The following is a 7679-nucleotide window of genomic DNA, read 5'->3' on the forward strand; positions in this document are numbered from 1 at the left end:
GCGGGAACTAAGATTGTTATACCCATGCCATTAAGATTGCGCGTTCTAGAACTGGCGCATGAATTTCGTCCAGGTGAAACAGAGATGAAACGAAGAGTTCGGTCTAGGGTTTGGTGGCCATTGATAGACAGAGATGTGGAACAGTTCGTGAAGAACTGCCGCAGTTGCTTGCTAGTGTCGAGGCCTAATAATCCGGCTCCCATGAACAGGCGTGCCTTACCAGATGGTCCATGGATTGCACTCGCTATGGACTTGCTAGGTCCCTTACCAAATCATGAGCACATTTTTGTAATCATAGATTATTATTCGAGGTATCATGAACTACGATTTCTGAAAAGAATTACTTCGACTGCCATAATTAATATTCTTGACGAAATATTTTCAAGACTAGGATATCCAAAATCTATAACTGCGGATAATGGTCGACAATTCGTAAGTGAGGAGTTCAAAAACTATTGTTCAGAAAACGCTATTAAATTATCAACATCTCCACCGTACTGGCCACAAGCAAACGGGGAAGTAGAGAACTTGAATCGGTCGTTACTTAAGCGTCTGCAAATCGCCAATGCACAGGGAGCAGATTATAAAAAGGAAATCCAGAAATTTATTCTAATGTACAACGTAACCCCGCATGGAACCACAGGGAAATCACCATCAGAGCTATTATTTAATAGGCGCATACGAGATAAGATTCCATCCATGCAAAACATTGAAGAACCTCTCCTAGATTCTGAAGCTAGAGATTTAGATATTCGCAATAAAGAAAAAGGTAAGAAAAAAGGGGACGAGGACCGTGGAGCCAAAGACAACGGCATTGCAGTTGGGGACAAGGTGCTAGTGCGTAATGCGGTTCTTCCAAACAAGCTGGCGACAACCTTTAATTCAGAAGAATTTGAAGTGGTTAAGAAGAGAGGAAATGACGTTGTAGTGCGTGGAAACGGTAAAGAGTTTAGACGAAACGTGAGCCATTTGAAGAAACTACCCGAACCTGACGATAACGAAGTTATTGAGGATTCAGCAAGGCAGAATACTAATCCACCCTTGACACTCAAGCTGAAAAACATAGGAGGGATGTGGAGATGCGGCAACGCGGATGTGGGTGTTGACAACAACGAGAACGGAGCGACGGCTGCACAGCGAGAGTGACTTTGTGTAAAATGTATAAAAGGTTTTCGTAAATAAATACATGCAAACTAAAACGATTAGAAGTTTCATTCGCCGGGGGGAAAACTGATGATAAGCGGGCGGTTGTTACAGATGTAAAATAAAATTGAGTTTATTAACTTATTTATTAAAGTCGTATTTATGTAAAATGAAAATTATTTTTACACTATTGGTTGGGCTGTCAATGTTTTTCGATCTATTTTTAATATTTTTATTGAGCTTTGTACCACGATTGTTTATTAGGAAAAATTGAAAAAGCAACAAAGTCTAAGCGGTAGAAGTTATAGCACTATTTCGGAGATCACCACATCTCCTCATCAGACTTCTTTTTTCTAGACTTCAGCAGGGATCGAACCTGCGAATTCGATGTTCAAAGTCAGAAGCGTTAACCACTGAGCTATGTACATCCCGTAAACTCTTGTTGCTAATTCATTTTCCTTATTCAACCAACTACTATCAAGTGCAGCTGATTTGCCGCTATTTAAACTCGACAGCGTGGTTGTTGTTGTCAATTCTATACATCCATTTGCTTATTTGCTTTTTTGTATAGTTTCAGGCAGGCTCTTCCTAAACTATGTATTTGTCAATGTTATTGTGGCTTGTTAACATTTTATTTTTAATATTTTTATTGAGCTTTGTACCACGATTGTTTATTAGGAAAAATTGAAAAAGCAACAAAGTCTAAGCGGTAGAAGTTATAGCACTATTTCGGAGATCACCACATCTCCTCATCAGACTTCTTTTTTCTAGACTTCAGCAGGGATCGAACCTGCGAATTCGATGTTCAAAGTCAGAAGCGTTAACCACTGAGCTATGTACATCCCGTAAACTCTTGTTGCTAATTCATTTTCCTTATTCAACCAACTACTATCAAGTGCAGCTGATTTGCCGCTATTTAAACTCGACAGCGTGGTTGTTGTTGTCAATTCTATACATCCATTTGCTTATTTGCTTTTTTGTATAGTTTCAGGCAGGCTCTTCCTAAACTATGTATTTGTCAATGTTATTGTGGCTTGTTAACATTTTATTTTTAATATTTTTATTGAGCTTTGTACCACGATTGTTTATTAGGAAAAATTGAAAAAGCAACAAAGTCTAAGCGGTAGAAGTTATAGCACTATTTCGGAGATCACCACATCTCCTCATCAGACTTCTTTTTTCTAGACTTCAGCAGGGATCGAACCTGCGAATTCGATGTTCAAAGTCAGAAGCGTTAACCACTGAGCTATGTACATCCCGTAAACTCTTGTTGCTAATTCATTTTCCTTATTCAACCAACTACTATCAAGTGCAGCTGATTTGCCGCTATTTAAACTCGACAGCGTGGTTGTTGTTGTCAATTCTATACATCCATTTGCTTATTTGCTTTTTTGTATAGTTTCAGGCAGGCTCTTCCTAAACTATGTATTTGTCAATGTTATTGTGGCTTCTTAACATTTTATTTTTAATATTTTTATTGAGCTTTGTACCACGATTGTTTATTAGGAAAAATTGAAAAAGCAACAAAGTCTATTTTATTATTCTTTATAGTAGCATAGTTAATGTAACAAAAACTATATGTATCTAAGTTTTAGACTTTATGGCGCGTATTCATAGTCCAGCCACTAAGTCGAAACTAATAAAGTTGCAACTTAAATTTAAGTACCAACTTAAAATTCACTTCTATTCATAGTCGCATTTCAGACTTCTACTAAGTAGTTTTAACTTAGTTTTACGATATTGCAAAACGAGTGTGAAAATTTATCGATTTTTCTTTACGATATTTTGGAAAATTACATTTTTATTAAATAATGTCAAGTTTGATCATCCGTTTATGTAATTTTTACATTCATTGCATGTTTATGCAAAAGAATAAGGTATAAGTTTCTTGTTAATTGTGTGAAATAGCCAGAACTACCGCAGTGATGTGAAGTCGATGTTTATCGAAAGCATGCTGTGAAACATACAAACACATATCTAAATGTTATGCACCAATTTGCTCCAAAAGAAAAGCTTGAAATTTACTTATTATTTGAGCATTTATATATGTAAATCATTCCAATTATAAAATTGTGATGTAGCTTTATTCGAATTGTAAATCGCTCTTTGTAAATTTCAATTGGAGATCATTCAATATTATCAAAATCACGCTCTGCCAACCTAATTTTTACAAATTTCGTATTTTTTCCATTAATTTAATAAAATACTTCTTCCTAGTTACGACTTAATTGCAGCTGCAGCCGAAGCTAAATTTTAAGTTGGTACTTAGCCAGAAAAGTCGAAACTAAGGCGACTATGAATAGCTTTAGTTGTAACTTAGGATAGTTTCGACTTAGTTGTGAACTAAATATGACTATGAATATGCGCCTATGTAAATTTATATTTTAGAAAAAGTTTAAAACTTTAATACATATAGTTTTTATTACATAAACTATGGTTCTACAAAAAATAATAAAATATTACGAAAAACATAGTTGAGAGAGTTGCAAGAAGGAAGTATGATCGCTTTATAAGTCACTGTATATTAAATAATTGACATTCTTTTTGCAGTACTTTAACCATCTAATTCTCTCCTTTGTAATTTTATTTCTAAAAGTTGCTGCTTTAATTTTAGCTTCTTAATCATTAATTTCTTCTTCTCCAAGTCCATTTCCTTTTTGTAATTAAATTTCCCAATTTGTAGTTTTAGTTTCTTTTCTTTTAGTTCATTGTTTTTCTTCATGTGCTTTCCCAAGTATTTTAGACCATCGTGAATCTCCGTGGAACGTCGCTTGGTTCTCAACTTGTTTTCGGAAGAGTGCATCTTTCTCCACAATTTTACTTACCCGCCGTGTTCTTTTCACAGGAGTTTGCTGATGGGATGTAGCATTTTCGTTGCCCCCAAGCATATTTCCATCACATAATCACAGTCTTCAAAATTTTCTCCAACTGCTTCTGAGCTTATTGAACGTTCAGCATCTTGGTTGGCCTAAATACTTCCAAAATTTGACGCGCCTACTGTGCCACCAATTTCCTCCCCCATCGCCATTAATCTCTCCACTTGTTCTTCCAATGGGGTTAGCGAGCAATATTTTGATGGCCCGCAACCCGTGTCAGCTTAACTATCCCCCTTATTCTAGAACCCGAATTTTCGTAATTCGTAATTCGTAGCTACGCTACAAAAAATGAAAAATCCACATGCTGCAACCCTTGCGGAAACATGTGCAGCATTGCCAGCTATCAGTTGTTTTTCGAAGATAGCTGAATGAAGGAAAACAAAGTGGAAAGGAAGTAAAAAAACACTCATGAAGTGCTTATTTATAGTAAAAGTGTTCGATTTTACATATTTTGAGGAAAATTATGGATTCTGATGTATTTGCAATTATAGCAGCAGAGTAAGCGGGCGCTATGGCAATGGATTCACAAAGGTATGCGGAGCTGTCGGGCATAGTAACCATGGGCGTATATATGCCAGCTTCTGGTTGAATTGTTGAACCATAAGCCTAAAGCTCTGGTTCTCAATCCAGTAAATGCAATAACAGCTTCTTCCAAGCCATTAAAAACATGCACTTTGTTAGGTCCACCACCTGTTGCGCTTATAACCCTTACTAAGTAGAATCCTCCTTTCTGTGTTGCGGGGAAGAGGGGCTTCCGAATGTCAAAGGTATACAACATTTCTCGTGCATATCACTCCGGCTACGCCGTCCAGAGTATTTTTGCGCGGAACCCACGTCGAAATTTGCAAAGAAGTGCATAGTGCAAACCGAGTTTATTAATAAGCTAGTGCTAGAAAATTTGAAACATTTATCTTAAATAAAATTTGAATCCTTTGATTACACGTGTATGTTAAAGTTTTTGGATTCGGGTTATGCGTTTGGACACAACAACCGAATATCGTTGTACAAATAACTAAACCCAAGTTTCTCGATAAGGGGCAACAAAGATTCTTTTTTTGCGCGTTTATATAAAGAAGTGGATAAAAATAGACGTATATGTGAAAGGCAAATTTATCTGTTTAAATGAACACCACCAATATTTCTTGCAAACACACATCGATTTACGTCTTTTATTTCGCCTCCGACACACAATTGTTTTCGTACAAAATTACGCAAAAAAGCTTACTCGTTCGTTTTTAGGCATGCCATTGTTACGAATTTCGAAAGTTCGAGAATACGATTCGGATTGCAGCATACTATTTCTACGATTCGTAGCAAAATCCGAATACGAAACAGTTGCAGAATAGGGGTGTATTTTTGTTTTTTCGTAGCTTCGACTTTAAATGGTTTTTGTAATCTGCCCACACCTTTAAATATTAGATAAATACTTTAATCGTATTATTTTGGGGAAAAAAGTACTTTCTTACCTTTTTCCATCCAGCAACATCGCGTGTTGGAGGTCCAGCAGCGTTTAACACCCCAATCCTGTAATCAGAGTGTCCAGATTTGGCGATTTCGCGCCAATTTGGCGATTTTTTTTTTGATATTTGAGCGTAAAAGTTTAGGAAAACGCCATTGGCGATTTTTTCCATTAAAATAAATTTTTTCCAATTATATAAATATACAAAACTTAGTTTTCCACCATAATTTTACAGAAGAGGCTAATGGACTGCGTGATAAACTTGCCTTAAGAAGTTTTTAAACTGTCAAAAATTTTTAATCACCCTAATCGAAGAACTGTTGAAACGATTACCTAGTCAATTAAATACTTTTAAAAAAGCTTTGATTTTGTCACCAGAAAAGTGTGTGAATCACAAGAGGGCGAGTTTCAGGGACCTGCCAATTCACTATTTGACTTTGAAGGAAAGGAAAGCAGCGGAAACTGAATATCTAAATCTTTAACTTTCCCACGGAATAACTTTTTTCAGGACCATTCCATCCGTCTCTGGAGAATTTTGGATAATTGCTTACGGCGTGAAAACCGCAACAGGCAATAAAATGTTTTAAATATAAGTAAAGTAGCCTTCATATTTTTATCCTTGCTGCACTCACATGCTTTTGGTGAGCGCGTTTTTTCCGTAATGAATTCAACAAAAACTAAAGCTGGGATCACACGATTTGTACATTTGGCTAAAAATTTGTCAAATTCATAGACAAATCATATGAACGCTAAATTACATTTGTCATTTATCAGAAAAGCCAAATATTTGCCTTCTTGTGGCAAATGAAAAACAACCCTGGTGGCCAAATCGTGTGAACGCAATGCTGCTACATAAGCCAAATAAAAATTACGCAAATGACCAAATATCTGATTTGCCACTTGATGACAAATGCCAGTGACAAATATACAAATATTGTTGAGCGGTATTGCCATTTCGTGCTTGTGAACCTTTGTATTTTCCAATTTTGGTAAAATTTTATTATTTAATATAATATTCGTATCCGAAAACTACCGAAAAATATCACGTTATTTGAAAACAATAATTTTAAAATATTTGCTCAAACTAAAACATGTACATATACGTATTCGACAGTAGCTGAGTGTGCAGAGAAGCGTGTGACTATTTGTAACCTTCATGAGGTCCCAGGTTCTTATGCCGACAGACGAACATATTAAAAGTATAATTAATTTCTGAATATAATTAACTATGAAAAAGCATATTTGAAGTTCAGAATGAAAAAATTCAGAAAACCAACCGGAAAAGTTTTCGCTTCACAACCCTTCGTGGCACTTTACTATTCACCTTTCTTTCAGTTTTCGGATCTCTTTCCGCAGTTTTTGCTGGCTATACATATATGTATACATACATGCATATCGTCGTATAAAGTACAAAACCGCGTATCGTCATTCTGCAAAATCGCGTAACTGACATTGGCTGCCAAAAATTGAATTTGCTCACACAAACTCTTGGCTTAATCCTTATCCATTCGTCCTGAAATATACTATCCAGAAATGCGATTGCTTTATAAAAAAGAGAACCATTTTGAAATATGAGTGTTTTTACTATCTAGACAATAATTTATGCAACCTCACATAGGCAGCTTTGCATTTTGTTAATACGCGGTTTTGTACTTTAAACGGCGATATACAGATTATTAAAGACGATCTAATTTACACTGTGTGACAAAAAAAAAATGTATATAGTTTTTTCGATGTTCACACTTGTTGTAGGTCTATTCAAGCAGTAAAATCTGCATACTCAGAATTTTAAATACACCCTCAAAATCTGGGCTTAAGCAAAACCGCGATTTTTCAAGGTTGAAGCACGTATACTTGCTCGTAAATTTTTTCTTGTTTACCCGGTGAAAAATACGTATTTATGTATGTGATTCATGATAAGACATTTCGCTGCTTACAACAATGTTTAAATTGATAATTTATCTTAAGAAATGGCAAAGGAATCAGTGATCGGACTTAAAAAAAATTTGTGTGGTAGAATCTAAAAAAAATGTGGTAGATTTCAAAAAAATGTGGTAGATTTCAAAAAATCTGGTAGATCTCAGGTTTTGGATCAAAATTTTTCCAAAAATTAAAAAAAAATCTGCAAGGTTTCTCCTAAATTGCAAACATTTTAATTAGAATCTAAACAAAATTAATTTTAGTATAATAAAGTGCAAGAT

The sequence above is a fragment of the Rhagoletis zephyria genome, unplaced genomic scaffold, assembly GCF_001687245.7.
Source record: "Rhagoletis zephyria isolate East Lansing unplaced genomic scaffold, Rhagoletis_zephyria_1.1 Rzeph_scaffold_00812, whole genome shotgun sequence".
Lineage (NCBI taxonomy): Eukaryota > Metazoa > Arthropoda > Insecta > Diptera > Tephritidae > Rhagoletis > Rhagoletis zephyria.